Raw genomic sequence first — 7,070 nt, forward strand, 5'->3', positions numbered from 1 at the left:
AAGAAATGAGACTTAAAATATTTCATCAGATTAAATGCAGCAGACTTGTGAAAAACGTAAAACCAAACACTTCCAAGCCACTGACTGCCAGGTCAGCGGTAAGAAAACGAGAACATTCTGCATAAACAGATGTTATTAAAGATGATGTTTGCCAGACCTGGGCTCTCCAGCCATCTGCCACCACAAACCCTCCTCCTGCCTCTGTTCCTTTGAAGAAAAGCACCATTTCCTTTTCCTTGTCTCCGAAGGGTGACCAACATAAATACCGTTCATAACAATACGGTGAAAAAATAGTCCCAGTTAGCTATTTTTAGCTTCCTCTTGAAGTTTTACATTTCATATATTAGGTTTGTTTTCAAAGTTCTCTTCCAACCCAAATAAACCCAGGCTCAGAAATGAAAGGACTTGGGTTATGACTTTCTGATTCTCCAGGGAGTAGGCGATGAGCTCAGCCTCCCAGGGAAGGTTGGATGGCTCGGCGAGGGTGTCCTCCTGAAAGAGCATCCTGCCCACCGTGCAGACGGGCCAGGACTTGGTACATTAGCTGACCAGGATGGCAGATAACTCAGTAACTATTGTCTTTGAGGACTTTCTATTCAGACTCCATAAAATCTTCCTGTGTGGGTTTTCCCATGCCCTACTAGGAGTGTTATTATCATACTTGATAAAAGGAACAGCAACATTTTAATTCTTTCATTCCATCAATGCATAATTATTGTATACCTACTGGGTGCCTGGGCCTGTGCTCCAAAGTCTCTCTCTCAGGGTAATTCCTTTCTACTAGGGGAGATAATACAAGGCTAATATGTAGACAAATTCATTTTTAAAGCAGAATTGAATAGACTATTTTTATACAAGGTGGACATAAAGTTCACATGCAATTTACCATGCAATTTAAAACTATTTTAAATTGCACATGAACTTTATAATTCATAAAATAAATGTATTGCTTCAAACATGCCGAATCTCACATAGCACTTACTACATGCTGGGAGGTATCCCAAGCACTTTATCTATTAACTCATTTAATATTTCCCTATTTTACAAACAGGGGAACCAAGAAACCAAAAGGTTAAGGGTTCTTAAAAGTTCCACAGCCAGTGAAGGGGCCAGGGGAACTCCAAGGGCAGCCAAGTGGATTTTAGGGCGCATCTTGTAACCACATGTGCTACTCTCTGTGGTTTTTACAGACACCTTATAAAAAGCAGCCGAGATAGCGCTGGGAGCTGACAGGTGCCATGAAGGGCTGCAATGCAATTTGTGGATTGGTCGGGGCAGTTCTTATGGGGGATGCCTGAGCTGAGACTTAAAGGACGGACAGGAAAAGGACTGCGATTCAGGAAAAGCCCATTAGGCAGAGACAAGAGTTAAGTGCAGAACAAGCCGCAGACAGGAGGAGCTTGGTACATTTCAGAGACAATCCTGTGTGACCATGCCTTGGATAGGAAATGTTAAGTGATAGCCAGGCATGGTATATCACATCTGTAATCCCAGCACTTATTTTATTTTATTTTATTTTTTGAGACAGAGTCTCACTTTCTTGCCCCTGTAGAGTGCGGTAGTGTTGTAGCTCACAGCATCCTCAAACTCTTGGGCTCAAGCAATTCTCTTGCCTCAGCCTCCTGAGTGGCTGGGACTACAGGTGCCCACCACAACCCCTGGCTATTTTTTAGAGACAGGGTCTCACTCTTTTTTCTTTCTTTCTTTCTTTTTTTTTTTTTATTAAATCATAACAGTGTACATTAATACTCTCTTGGGGTACAGTGTACTGTTTCTGTATACAATTTGAAGTACTTTCATCCAACTGGTTAACATAGCCTTCATGTCTTTTTCTTAGTTATTGTGTTAAGACATTTATATTCTACATTTAGAGAGATTCACATGTACCCTTATAGGATGAACCATAGGTGTGATCCTGCCAATCACTCTCCCTCCACCCAACCTCCACCCTCCCCTCCTCTTCCTCTCCCCTCTCCCCATGTTTCTGGGCTAAAATTGGGTTGGGTATAGCTTTCCTATGAAAGCTATAAATTAGTTTCATAGTAGGGCTGAGTACATTGGGGGGTCTCACTCTTGCTGAGGCTGGTCTTGAACTCCTGAGCTCAAACAATCTATCCACCTCAGTTTCCTAGAGTGCTGGGTAGGCTGAAGCACCATGCCTAGCCCATAATCGCAGCCCTTTGGGAGGCCAAGGCAGGTGGATCGCTTGGGCTCATGAGTTTGAGACCAGTCTGAGCAAGAGTAAGACCCTCATCTTTACTAAAAATAGAAAAATTTGGCTCAGTGCCTATAGTTCAATCAGCTAAGGCGCCAGTCACATATACCAGAGCTGGTGGGTTCAGATCCAGCCTGGGCCCACCAAACAACAATGACAACTATAACCAAAAAATAGCTGTGGCAGGCACCAGTAGTCCCAGCTACTTGGGAGGGTGAGGCAAGAGAATCGCTTAAGCTCAAGAGTTGGAGGTTGCTGTGAGCTGTGACGCCACATCACTCTACCAAGGGTGACATAGTGAGACGCTGTCTCAAAAAAAAAAATCAATATTAATTTTCTTATAATTTACATGATTTCTAAAAATGAGGCAGAGGGGCCAAAAATAAGAAAAAAAAGGCTTTATTTACATATCAATTGCCAGTGAGTCATGACCTTAATGTCATTTGCAGATGCTTCCACAGAGGGGAATCTTTCAGGACCTCTGGATTTGGCAAGTAAATAAAAGGGTCCAGTTAACATAAAATAAATAGCCTGGACTGATACTTTGCAGCAAAAATGTATGCACCTGCACCCCAGAGAACAGACGCAAGTGGCTCATGGCCTGCAGAGAGTGATGGCAGCACCTGGGCCATCCTGACAGTTCAAGTGCATTGGACCCAGCTGCTCACTGGAAGGCCAGAACCCCACTTCAATTGGTCTTCAGAGGGTAACGCTTGGAGCTTTTCACAGAACATTCACCAAGAAAAAATGAAGAGTTCAGGCAGCTTAAATTAGAATCCCTGAATTCCCAACTCCAAGAAGTGTGACCTTGGGAAAGTTATTAATTAAACCCTGCTCCCTGAACCTCAATGTTATCATCTGTAAAATGGCCATAATAACATACCTACTTGGCAGGGCCATCTTGAAGGTAATGTTTCCATTGGCAGACAGGAGTTTTTCAGAGCCTGATGTGAGCAAGGCCTCAGTCAACACTTCTGTTTGTTCTTTTCTTCCATCAGACCCTTCTCAGCACTTGGTCCCACGCACGTCTCTGCATGATCTCAGCAGGGAGACGGGTGAGCACTTCCCGGCCCACAGTGCAGTGGAGGAGGACGTGGCAGGAAGTGCCCTTGCAGAGAATCTCACCTTACCAGGGAGGCTTTTCTTCGTGGGGTGGGTTTTCTGCTGACAGTCTAAGACAGGCCTTTGTTGTGGGGCTGTCCTGTGCACTGGGAGATGTGTGGCAGCCTCCTGGGCTACCACCTGCTATCTGCCTGTAGCAACTGCCCCCTCCTACTCCCAGGTTGGGACAACAAAAAATGTCTCTGGACATTGCCCAGTGTCCCCTGTGGAAGTAAAATCACTCCAGGGAGAGAACTGGCTTAGGAACACTTGCTTCAAGGAGACGACTGGTCAAACCTCAGGGCTCACCTGGGTCCTTAAGGGAGTGAAATAACACACTTTGACGTGTCTTTGGGATTTGCATACAGTATATTTTAAATTTATTATTCAAAAAACTTATTTATTTATTTTTGAGACAGAGTCTCACTTTGTTACCCTGAGAAGAGTGCCATGGTGTCATAGCTCACAGCAAACTCAAACTCTCGGGCTCAAATGATCCTGTTGCCACAGCCTCCTGAGTAGCTGAGACTACAGGCACCTACCACAATGCCCAGCTATTTTTTTTTTCTTTTAGACAGAGCCTCAAGCTGTCGCCCTGGGTAGAGTGCTGTGGCATCACAGCTCACAGCAACCTCCAACTCCTGGGATCAAGCAAGTCTCCTGCCTCAGCCTCCCAAGTAGCTGGGACCACAGGCGCCTGCCACAGTGCCCGGCTAATTTTTGGTTGCAGCCATTATTATTGTTTGGCCGGCCCAGGCTGGATTCGAACCCGCCACCTTAGGTGTATGTGACTGGCGCCTTAGCCACTTAAGCCCCAGGTGCCGAGCCAGTGCCCAGCTATTTTTTTGAGACAGGGTCTCACTCTTGTTCAGGCTGGTCTCGAACGTGTGAGCTCAGACAATCCACCTGTCTTGGCCTCCGAAGTGCTGGGATTACAGGTGTGAGCCACCATGCCTGGCCTAATTTTTTGACTATTACACTTCTTTTTTTTTTTTTTGAGACAGAGCCTCAAGCTGTCCCCCTGGACAGAGTGCCGTGGCATTACAGCTCACAGCAACCTCCAACTCCTGGGCTCAAGCGAGTCTCCTGCCTCCGCCTCCCAAGTAGCTGGGACCACAGGCGCCCACCACAACGCCCGGCTATTTTTTGGTTGCAGCCATCATTGTTGTTTGGCGGGTCCGGGCTGGGGATTCGAACCCGCCACCTTAGGTGTACGTGGCTGGCGCCTTAGCCGGTTGAGCTATAGGCGCTGAGCCAGACTATTACACTTCTTAATAAAGTCTTCCTGCATGATCTGGCTCTTGGTTGGTGGGGAGACATAGTATCATCCACCATAATCAGCTATGCTGGACAACTTTCTGATTCTCAAAAACAAGCCCCTGCCCACCTCAGGGCCTTTGTACTTACTGTTCCTCTGCCTGGACACTGTTTCTGCAGAGTCGTAACCTTCCTCAGTTTCAATACATACGTGAGTTCTAAGGAAAGGCCCTCCCTTACCCCCTCAGCTATTCTCTTTCTCATACACTGGTTTCATCCTTCATAGCACTCACCAAAACCTAGTTTATCGTTATTTTAAAAATTGTTTATTACTCATCTGTTCCTAAAAATATAAGCTCCTTGCTCAGCATGTTTCTGTATCCCCAGCGCCCCTTGTGCTGTATCTTATACAGGACAGGCGCTGAGTAAGTATTCTCTGATTGGTTGATGACTCTGAATTTACAGAAGTAACCAACCTAGGTAATCATGTTTGACGTGTAGGCCACGGGATTTTGTTTATTTCCACTTGCCAAGAGTTGCCTTTATTTGGGATGACAACACCAAAATATTTGCTGGGCACCTGCTGAGATCATGCAGAGACGTGCATGGGACCAAGTGCTGAGAAGGGTATGATGGAAAAAAAGAACAAATAGAAGTGTTGACTGAGGCCTTGCTCACATCTTGGACACCGTCAGCATGCAGCTGAGAGGTCAGGTGATACCCCATAAAGAGTCCGGTCGTGGCAGCTCTTTAAACATATAAACATATTAAGCATTCTCTGCGTCAGCACCTGGCTGGCAGAGAATTGCATCATTTAGCACAGGACAAGTTGGGGTTTACTGTCAAAGTCCACTTAGCGAATGTTTATTCTACAACTGCTTCCCTTTTGTTTCCTGTAAGTATGGTTTCATGCCCTGCCAGGAGCTGAGGTCACAGAAACTCGAGGAGACTATTAACATATCAATGCAGCAATCTCTTTGGAATCTAGAATTTGGAATGATATTTGCATCTTGTGCTCAGAAGCCGCCCAGGCAAGCCAGCTTATTGATCGCCTTTAATTTCCCCTTAAAACAGTGTCTGTTTCTGAATAAAAGATTAATAGGGGAGGGCTCAGTTCGTCACGTGATTTATCCTCAAATCCTGCCTCCCTCCCGTTCAGAGGCGTCCTGCACGCTCGTCCCTACCCTCGAGATGTGTGGTTTCAGCTCCCCAAGAAAAATTGCCGGTCACCCAAGCCTGCGGCTTAACTGAATTTGTCTTTGTCCACTTAATCTTCATGCTTACACAAAGTGGGGTTGGGAGCAATTATACAGAAAAGACGTACCTAAAAAAAAAAAAATACACACAATCATTAGGAGAATAGGCTGAAGAAAGAGCTACAAAATGAAAATGGGGGATGACACTCGTATCCACGGAGACCTACAAAGTAAATCGCATTGAACTAGCTTTGAGTAGTTCTATCACTTTTGGTTTTGCTCTACATTTCTCTGTCCTTTGGCGGAAGAAAAAAATATGAGAGGAAAGCAAAGATTTCTATCTTGCAGCAAATAGCTGGCCATAGATCGGATCATTAATTGTAACAACATTAATAATAGAAATCATCTATCAAGCACTTTTATTTTAGCCATTGCACTAAGTGCTTTATACTCTTCTATTTATCTTGACTCCATCGCTCTGAAGGGGGCTCTATTATCACCCCCGTGTGATCAAAGATGAGGGAAGCAAGGGAAGTTGCCCACATTTCTCAAGTGGCAGACCAGAGTTTGAAGCTTGGGTGTGTTTGACTTGAAAACACAAGTCTGCACACAATCCTGCCATGAGAGGTGCATTATTTTGGGTTTGCGTTCATCTATGTTTATTTCAGGATGGGGGAAACCTGAGTTTTCCCTTTGGGCAGCCTTGAGTTCTGAGTGCTCAATCTGCCTTCTATTCTTAACCACTACGCAGTATCATCTCCTGGGGCCACGTAGGATTATGGAGGAGATGGTGTTCTTCTCATCCATTATCTTTGATCATTCTACACGGTTACTTCTGGTGTGAATGACTTAGAATGCTGGAGAGATGCAAGGAGCTGAAAGGGAAGATGTGTAGGGGTGAACACAATTATAAGAGGGACTTTACCTAACAAATGCAAGCAGTGTAACCTGGTTCTTTGTGCCCTCCATGATTCCCCAACAATAAAAAAAAAAGAGAGAGAATCTTACTCCAGACCACAAAATAAACATCCCAGTTACTGATAGGGAACACAGCACCCTGAAGATGTCTCTCCCTTAGAAGTTAACAACTCGGCTCGGCGCCTATAGCTCAACTGGCTAAGGCGCCAGCCATGTACACCTAAGGTGGCGGGTTTGAATCCACAGCCCGGACCCGCCAAACAACAATGACGGCTGCAACCAAAAAACAGCCGGGCGTTGTGTCGGGCGCCTGTGGTCCCAGCTACTTGGGAGGCGGAGGCAGGAGACTCGCTGGAGCCCAGGAGTTGGAGGTTGCTGTGAGC

General features: G+C 45.5%; 1 long non-coding RNA gene across 1 annotated transcript in view; it reads right to left on the bottom strand.

Moving 5' to 3' along the window:
- Positions 1 to 5,525: 5,525 nt before the first annotated feature.
- LOC111724454 overlaps positions 5,526 to 7,070 on the bottom strand; it is a 39,240-nt gene continuing 37,695 nt past the window's right edge. The window contains exon 3 of the long non-coding RNA XR_002772755.1: positions 5,526 to 5,897. This is a non-coding gene — a long non-coding RNA (uncharacterized LOC111724454). The remainder of the gene's footprint in view (positions 5,898 to 7,070) is intronic.

This window comes from Otolemur garnettii, unplaced genomic scaffold (genome assembly GCF_000181295.1).
Source record: "Otolemur garnettii isolate 467f Iridium unplaced genomic scaffold, OtoGar3 scaffold00023, whole genome shotgun sequence".
In the NCBI taxonomy this organism is placed as follows: Eukaryota; Metazoa; Chordata; class Mammalia; order Primates; family Galagidae; genus Otolemur; species Otolemur garnettii.